Raw genomic sequence first — 9,043 nt, forward strand, 5'->3', positions numbered from 1 at the left:
AGTTTTCCCCAGGCCCCTCAGTTATGTGTGGTCAAGGCGATCAAAGCTTATGAATCCATGACCGGGGAGCATAGACTGCATGGTGAGAATCAGCTTCTCATTGTTTTATCGAAACCCCATAGGGTGGTGACATCCCCTATGATCGCTAGATGGGTTAGATGGGCAATGAGTGAAGCTGGAATAGATACACCTGTCTTTGGGGCCCACTCTGCACAAGGGGCGATGGCATCTAAGGCTTGGACATTGGGGGCACGTCTGGAGGATATCCTTACAGCAGCTGACTGGTCTTCGGACTCTACCTTCAAGAATTTCTACTTTAGACCGAGCCAAACAGTGGCCTCGCTAGTGGTCGATAAGCTTTAAACTAGCCTAATTCTCACCTCCGGTCCTGACATAGAATTAAATTTTTCCTAGCTATCGTAACGGAAAGTTTCAATTCTATTAAGGACATGGAGGCGAGGATTAGTCCCTCCCTTTTTCTGATTGTTTTCAAGGACCAGCCCTATCTCAGGTGGATACATTTTTTCAAAATTTTACAGGCTCAAGTTTTATGTTTTGAAGGTGATTGTTATATTAAAAAACTGTTTGATTGCTTATTTCGCTTGTTGAGCTTTGTACGGCCTTAATATGTTTTAGCTGTATAGTTTGCCTATGGAAGCTTGAGGTTGACGTTTTACAGGGATGGATACTTAGAAACAGGAGTGAGATATATCGTTCGGGATAAAGATCGCAGGAAGAAAGAGGAAGTGGAGGACACGCGGTGGACCCGTCAGACGCTGGTCGGCTGCTGATTGGTTGAGGAAGAAACCCATCTTCGATTTGTTTCTCGTTGATGCCTATTGGGAAAAGTACTTCTGAGTGTTTATTTTTTCTTTAAATCTGCTGTTGAAGAATAAAGTGAAGAAAGAATAGCCTAATCCTCACCTCTGTGTCCTTAATAGAATTGAAACTTCCCCTTACGATAGCTAGGACATTTTTCATTCTTCTCGTTTCCTTAAAAAGAGAGATACAGTGTTGCATTCCTCAGGCCTGTTTTGCAATGCTACTAAACATCAACGCAGAGTCCATGATTGAGAATCTCCAACTTTGCCTTTCCCACCTATTATTAAAAATAAATTAAAAAAATTGGCACAGACTTAACATTTCTCTTTCTAAGCGACAATGCATTATTTCACATATTTATTATCCTATATCAAAGCTTCGGAAATGCTTCTGGAAGTTAGGAGAGTGGATGGAGGCAAGACTGTCTATTTTATTCTTATGCACATAGCAATGTCCAGTGATTTTCCGGATAAGCTGCTTTGATAAACCCCAAAACACAGTTTCTACGTGTGTTTCACAGCTGATAAAAAAAAACACTGTGTGTGAATTTGTCTACGAGAGATGTTTTCTTTGTCAATGTCGTTTTGTCATGTTGTACAGCATTATGGCTAAAAGTGAAGAAAAAGAAAAAAAAAAAAAAACTCATTATGACTCGCCCAGGGCTGGCCACATCATGCTGCAATTTTTTTTTTTTTTTTTGTATTATTGCTTGTAAGACGGGAGGCAATACTTAGGGAGGGGGTAAGGTTTGGGAGGGGGCAACACAGACAACAGAAAGTATGGAGAAAAAGCACTTTGACGAGGCCAGAGCTAGCCGCATCATAGCGATATTTTTGTTTATTATAAAGGGAGGAAGCAATGCAAAGGGAGGGGCGGGAGGCAACATGAAGAAGGGTGAGTCAGTTAGGCAACACAGACAATAGGGGTGGAAGGGAGCAAGTACATAGACAATGGGTAGGGCAAATAATGTGGACAACAAAGGAAGGAGAGAGGGTGGGAGGTGACAAGTAGAACGGATGATGCAGGCAAGCAACGTGAATGAGAGAGAGGAGGAAGGAATACAGAGTTGTGAGAAGTACTTTAGGAAGCTAGCTGAAAAAGACACACTTGTTCAATGCTTAAAGACAAAGAAAAAAGCAGCACCTAAAAAAGTGAGCAGCGGAAGGACACAAGTAATGAGTCCAATGGGTAGCCTCAAAGCCCACTGTTTGAAAACGGAAGGTCTCGAAGACGTCTTGAAAACAAGATGTAAAAATCAATTCCTAGCACCTGAGACTCTAGTTTGATGTCACAGACGAATATTGGACTTAAACAGTACTCAATGCGTTTTTGAAACATAGCATTTGTAAACATTATCAGCAAATATTAATTAAATACATATAATCCACAGGTTGCTCCCTGGAGAGCTCATAGCGGATGTCAATGACCCCTTCTCTTGTTCACACAGAAAACTCTCTAGGTGGAATGCATCCCAGAAACCGAACTGCGGGGGACGTTTAAGTTTCCGGCAGCTTTTATTAATACAAAAGAAAAAGAAAAAGAAAAAAAAAACAGTATGACATTGCATACAGGTTTGATTACCTCAATACATTCACATAACTTACTAATACCGAAACCAATCTAAAAGGGAGGAATAATATCCAATTCTAAAAGGAAGGATTAAAGCCCCATTCTAAAAATGGAGGACAAACATAAGGCAGAGTCTAACAAAGAGAAGGAAGAGGTGGCACATTACTGAAAATATTCTTCATGTCCTGAATCTGCCTCTGCCTTAGAAATGTGCTTGTCCAGATGTCTTGCATGTTCTTCACCACGCAGCCCTGGAACTTCATCAACTCTCCCATATATGTCATTTTCACCTCCTTCTGTCAGGAGAATGACTGAAGGTCCATCAGTATTGCCATCCTCACCATTTACCTCTTGGGAAGTACTGCATTAGCATGGTCAGGAACCCTTAGGAACCTGTCCAGGTGCCACCCTTTAATGCGGATTTTTTTCCAGATTAACGGCCACCTGTTTTTCTTTCATGCCCATTTAGTTCCCTTCAGCAAGATATCTGCAGCTACAGGGATTAAACATTCGCTGGAAAAGGAGAAAGGTCGTTTTGAGCCTAAAGTTCATCCCGTTCCTACCTCTGTATCAAAATATCAGTGGCTATAGTCCCTGCCATTAAACTAAAGCATTGCATGTTCACTTCTCCTTAGCGATCCCACCACATCTCTATTCATTGTCATAATGTTTGGTGCGGAGGAATCCCCCATTGAGTCAGTGTGCTGGAGGACACGGCAGCAGCCCCTCCAACTTAAAAACTGCCTCTGTTTGGCACACATGAGCTCACAGTCATAGCACTGCTATACTGACATCCAGGCTGGGAGAGGAGATCTCCAATTATTCAGGCCCAATGCAAACATCAGTACAAGAAGGAGAGATCATTGGTTGAGCTCCAATTCATTTACCTGGGACCTCCCATTCCAAACCCTCTCACAGCCTCAGTGCCCCCAGAGAGGGAGTCGCAGCCACAAAACAACGCCATCATCTCACTGACCACCTGTATACACTCACGCTGGGGTATTTGACGACATTTTCTCTTAATTTACACAGAATAGTTTCACCTGAAACGTATTCAGTTGTGGAGAGCGCATCCCAATACACATACAGGCAAGCCCATTGTTGCCAAGCTGCCTCATGTTATGTGACGCCCTTGGCCAGTGGTGGATTTGTAATCAATCACGCAGTGCATTCTGCTATTTATACTTTCACTATTAAAACTGAAATAAAGTCTCAAAATCCCAGTACATGTGTAAACAGTCATTGTTGTCTGAAAGCGTCTCACATGACATTTGATAGATGTGTAGATTAAAGACTACTTAGAAATAAGCTATCACAATGGTTCAAACTGAAATGACGAGCAAAAAGTGTGCTTAACTATCACAGGTCAATAAAATAAAGTAACAGCAAACATGCTAGAAAAACTTAACATGCTGCAATATTTATCTAAATGTTTCCGTCAAAATACCTCATTTTTGCAACAATACCCGGGGGTGGTCTGGTAAAGGTTTTCATATCAATGTTTTAAGCATAGCTGTCCCATTACAGGAGGAGGCCAAACACACGGGGAAAAAAATCAGTCTTGGTCTGCACGGTCCCACCTTAATTCCCTGGCCTTATTTACTACTGCTCATTAGAAATTTCACTGCGGGATGTATCAGAAAAGTACACCTTGATTCCTCAAGGCACAGAAAGAAAAGTGCCAATAGTAGGGCAGTCCCACAACTCAATAGGACCCAAGATGCAGCTCACTGATAAAAACCAAAAGGATCAAATAAAATTAAGGCACGCTTTTGACCCTGTGAACAGACGTGGCCTTGCGTGACGGCTAGCCTGTTTCTTCTGCCGTGGACAAGGGCGGATTTGCATATATGGTTGGTCCCTTTCTGCACCAGCGCAGCTGGGAAAACCTATGGCTTGGAGGGCGGCTTGTACAATTACTATTAAATAAGAATAATCAGTGCTTGACATGGGAAAACAGCAGTGCAGATACTCGGAGAAGTGCCGGTACTCTCCAATTAAAAATATTCCGTTTTTCGTGAGAAGTGCAGGTACTCTCCCTCTCAAAATAAAAACGTCCCGGTACTCAGCACCGGCCCATTTAAAGCACTGAGAACAATTAACACATTTCATATGCTCCTTTTGTGGTTTTAACCTTCCTTCGTAAGTGAGTAGCAGTAGGATGTCGATGATAACATAGGAAACGTGTAATGCCAACACCTATTAAAGGTTCCTAGCTCTAGTGGCACAAGCTTCATTCACACACACCAACTGCACAATCTAGCTGTAGTCAAAGTCTAAAACCATCACAGAAATAACCTCTGAAAGACATGTCACTAACATAGGGTGTCGGTGACTCTGTTGAGGAGACACAATGAAATTTCTAATTTTTATAAAAAATTTTAAAAAAAAAACAATATCAGTTTGACCACTTACAAGTGAAACAGTGATTACTAACAGATCACAACTTTGAAACCAGGCAAAGCATCTTTTCCTGGTCAAACAAACTGAGTACCGATAAATTGTGGTATTGTGATTTCGGCTAGTTAAGCGTTCAGAATGGAAAATAGTGCGATATTAACCACGACATATATTTAAAAAAAAAAAAGTTTAAAAAAACACAGCCTATTAACAACTTCATTAGATCACTATATGCTAATTACAGATCACGTGGATTAACACTGCCAACAAGTGGCACCTGATTCTGCAGCAGCATTCTGTCACTTGGGAACCACCACCAAGTGCTGCCTTTAAGTAGTGTCTCGCTTTATAACCCCATGGGATCCTGACCGCGGCCTCGTCAAAACTTATTGAAATTAAGGAATGTAAACAACTCCTAAACTACCTGTTGTTACTACCTATATTAGTTACGGTGACAACCCATCCGCTACTTACACGGACCGTCCGTGAACTCAACTTCATGTCCGTCGCCCGTTACTGATCTTCTAGGGATGTCATTTGTCAGTAATTTTTAGAACTTCCGGGTCGCATAATAACCAACCCAACTGCTGAGCATAATGTAGGAGACGCCTGAGTGTAGGCGGCACTGCTTTCGTATAAGGTGACCCATGATTGGAGCATTGGAGGCACTCCAGCCAATCCTAGTGCGCCAAACAGCAATCTGAAATGTGGATTGGTTGTGGAGCGAGCTGTTCATTGTCCGATCCATCCTCCTACAGTCGTCAGATTGACAGCTCAACTTGGAGTAAAATAGAATTCAGCTACACTTGCACCTGAGTTGAGTTAGTCAGGAACCGGGCGGTGGCTGCAGATCTTTGGCCTGGACCGGTTGGTCGGTTTTGCTGCCGCTTGTCGTTTGTATAGGAAGGAGGGGCGCGCAGTAGGGTTGTTTTGTATCTTATTTATTTTTTATTTAGCGCTTACTACCCCTGACGAGGCCTCGAATCGTTTAGGTGATTTAAGTGAACAATTGTTGGACTCTGTTCACGACTGAATAGGCTCAAGTGTGTTTTCTCGCACTCGCTGCTAAACCTTATGTGGCCGGGACGCGGTAGGATACTGGGCGGTAGTCTAAATAGTTTCTTTTGAGTGGGATGAAAAAGTGGGTGGGCATTTGTAACTAGGAAACCTTTCCAGGAGGAGTGTCTATGTAATCAATGATGCGGTTTCCAAGTGAACTCAAATCCTTAGCTTCATGCAACGTGCCTCAAACAGTATTTGAGTGCCCTTCTGTGAGTGTTTTCAGGGTCTGGCTTGACAGCGCATCGGTCGCTAGACACGTGAGCATCCCCGACAGGGTTTTAGTGCCGCTTACATGCTGGGAGTTAGGAGTACATGTTTTGATTGGGCAGAAGTTATGTGCTACCAGGAAAAAAAATGCTTGCTCCCACACCTGTGATCATTTTGTTAGTTTATATACCTAGCTGCCTGAAAGTGGGCTTCCAGGGGCACACACAAGATAGTGTAATGTTTTTAAAGTGCCTTAAATAACTAGGTAATTTATAGTGTTTTTCTCTGGCACCGACCCAGATGGGAGGTGAACAGTTATTAACCTGCATTGGTTTTTAGATCTGGTGTGACAGGATAACTACCACCTGCATCAGTAATGTTATTCTATTCTTTCCTTCCACACAAATGCATATCCATTCCCATGCTATTTGTAATGCTTCACATTATCATACAACATCCCTTTAAAGCCAGACCTATTGGAATTGCCGATACTTCTTTGTTGTTGCATTAAGACCTATAAAATAATGACAAACGTGCCCAAAACGAGCCAGGCCATTTGTCTGTTCTGATGGTTGTTAGCCAGACCTTTTGGCTGTGCCAATTGTTGGTAGCTGGAGGTGGCCAAGTTATTGAAAGCTCAAGCCAGATACCCGACTCTAGCTCAGCTCAGGCTCGTCATGGACCCTGACCCATCCATCTTAGTAAGGGCCCGTGGCTGTGAAATCCAACATTGTCAAACACAGGCACAGATGCATTGCTCTTTTCTGTCTCTGACCAGTAGACAATGCATCTGTGTTGGTGTTTCTTAGAGTTTTAACACAATGTTACTTTTGCGGACTGTGAAAACCATCCTTGTGTTAAAAACCTAAAACCCCCAACATGGAGGTGAAGGAAAAGTAGTATTAGGGTCAAAGCTGCCGACTTTGGAACCAAGTTCAAGTCTCAGCATCCTGTTATCCTTCGCAGATCACCTAATCTCCCTTTGCCTAAAAAAATGAATGCGACCTTCTGTATTGTAACTTGCTGATGTAAAGGGCTCCTATACCACTCTGTCGAGTTTGCACCGTACAAAACTATAAAAAAGAAAAATGAATATATTACTGAAACAGACGAAGCAGCACGCCAGTATTTTTCTCCATTGTCAGTAATACTTTAAACAGAAAATATAAGAAGAAAACACTAAACTGTGTTCTAGAGATGCTGTAATGAGCCCTGACTGATAATTAAACTGCACACAAACAGAAAGGTCACACTGCAAATGAATACAGACTTTATACGAAGCTCTCTTTAAGTATACCCAACGGACCTTTGCACAGGGTCAGAGTCACGGGAAGGTTTGCACATTCCCAGAGCCCCGGGAAGGCCCACAGGGGCCAGGCCATCTTATATTTCTGTATGCCCCCCTAAAATGTTCAGCCTTGTGCTGTACACTTATAGAGACGTCTCTGCTGTGTGCTAGGAGCGAAGCAAAAAATGATGCAGCCAGTGCAGTGGCACCGTGACTCAGAGGACCCCATCTGCACTGTCTGAGGGAACTATAGACTGACCTTATAACAAGTGGTGAGATGACTTCCCCTTTAAGTTTACGCTCTTATGCGTACAATACGTAATCACGGGGAGCTCAGTACAAACTCATGTGCAATTCAACTGTCCCCTCCCAGGCTTAGCTTCCGTCAGGGCCTGTTAAAAAAGAAGGTAGGCCTGCGACATCATTGCAGCAGCCTGAGGTGTGTGGTAGCACTGGTAGGAATACACAACTTAGAAAGTTTTCTTTCATTAGAATCCGTTCTGCCCGTTTTCCTTTTCATTATCTCAAGAATGATGTGTACATAGCTTCGCTGAAATGCTCCTCTCGTTCTGGTGTACATTTGCAAAACCAGAAGAGCATAGGCAATACCTTGCTGTAGCAGCCCATTCATAAAGATTACATTTTTATTTTGTTGATAAAATAATATTTCACTCGCCAAAAGGTAACCCACAATGCAATACCTCACTCCAGTACACTATACCTAGATCATTTAAAAATGCCCCTGAGTTAGCCACAATAATCTCATCAGAAACTACTGCCCAGAGAAACCAATTGGTGGGGGTGTTGATGGGAGAGCAGAAGGGACCCTGCACGTTTTCACTCTTTTCATCGCTGTCACATGGCTCCAGGTCATATGACACCTTTGCCCAATCTTGTTTTTTTTCTTGTTACGAGCAGAGTATTGCATTATGAGTCATGTCATCTCAGTTTTAACATTCTAAGAAGCAACTGCAAAATACGGGCATACAAAGTGGAATTGGCCTAATGCCAGGGGAAACGCAAGATGTTGTGCTTTACATGAAACTACTTAGCAGTTATGATACCTGGATAAATCTAGGGACTGCACTTTCTGCTATCCCTTTACTAGCTACTCCCACCGCTGTTAAGGCCAGATTGTGTTTTTTTTGGAACGGAAGAGAACAGCTGTGCTTAACACACCCTCATATAGAATCAAGATTGCAAAGATTTCCTAACTGCTGGAAGGCCCCATGTCACTTCTGAGAACTTCAGCCAGCCATGCTATATTGGCCAAAAGAACGTTTCATTCTGATACTTCTAGGTTTATGTTTACATTTAAAAATATGACCTTAAAATAACAGGAAAGCAAGATGGCATATATGACCAGGGTCCAACTGGCTGCTTTGACCATGGCAAAGTGTAATCAGCTGTTCATGAGTGGTACAGTATATTCTATTACAGTCATTGTATTACATTGCAGTCATCTTGTGTATAGTTCTGTGTGTGTGTGTGTGTGTGTGTGTATATATATATATATATATATATATATATGTGTGTGTGTATAACCTACAGGCGGTCGCCAGGAGGTAGGTATAGTTAGGACCTAGTTTCCGTAGGAGAAGTGTTTTTTGTTTTGCCAATAACTTTGGCGCTGTTTGACGAATCCTCACAAATTTTTTCACTGAGGAAAAGGTTTTTTTTCACCATGCAATTTCC

At 42.4% G+C, this 9,043-nt stretch overlaps 1 protein-coding gene across 6 annotated transcripts in view; it reads right to left on the reverse strand.

Moving 5' to 3' along the window:
• NEK7 (NIMA related kinase 7) overlaps window positions 1-5,389 on the reverse strand; it is a 337,523-nt gene extending 332,134 nt beyond the window's left edge. For all 6 annotated transcript variants that reach the window (XM_069232115.1, XM_069232117.1, XM_069232114.1 and 3 more), the window contains exon 1: window positions 5,266-5,389. The gene's annotated coding sequence lies outside the window, so the exon portion shown is untranslated. The remainder of the gene's footprint in view (window positions 1-5,265) is intronic.
• Window positions 5,390-9,043: the final 3,654 nt, after the last annotated feature.

The sequence above is a fragment of the Pleurodeles waltl genome, chromosome 4_2 (genome assembly GCF_031143425.1).
Source record: "Pleurodeles waltl isolate 20211129_DDA chromosome 4_2, aPleWal1.hap1.20221129, whole genome shotgun sequence".
Classification (NCBI taxonomy): domain Eukaryota; kingdom Metazoa; phylum Chordata; class Amphibia; order Caudata; family Salamandridae; genus Pleurodeles; species Pleurodeles waltl.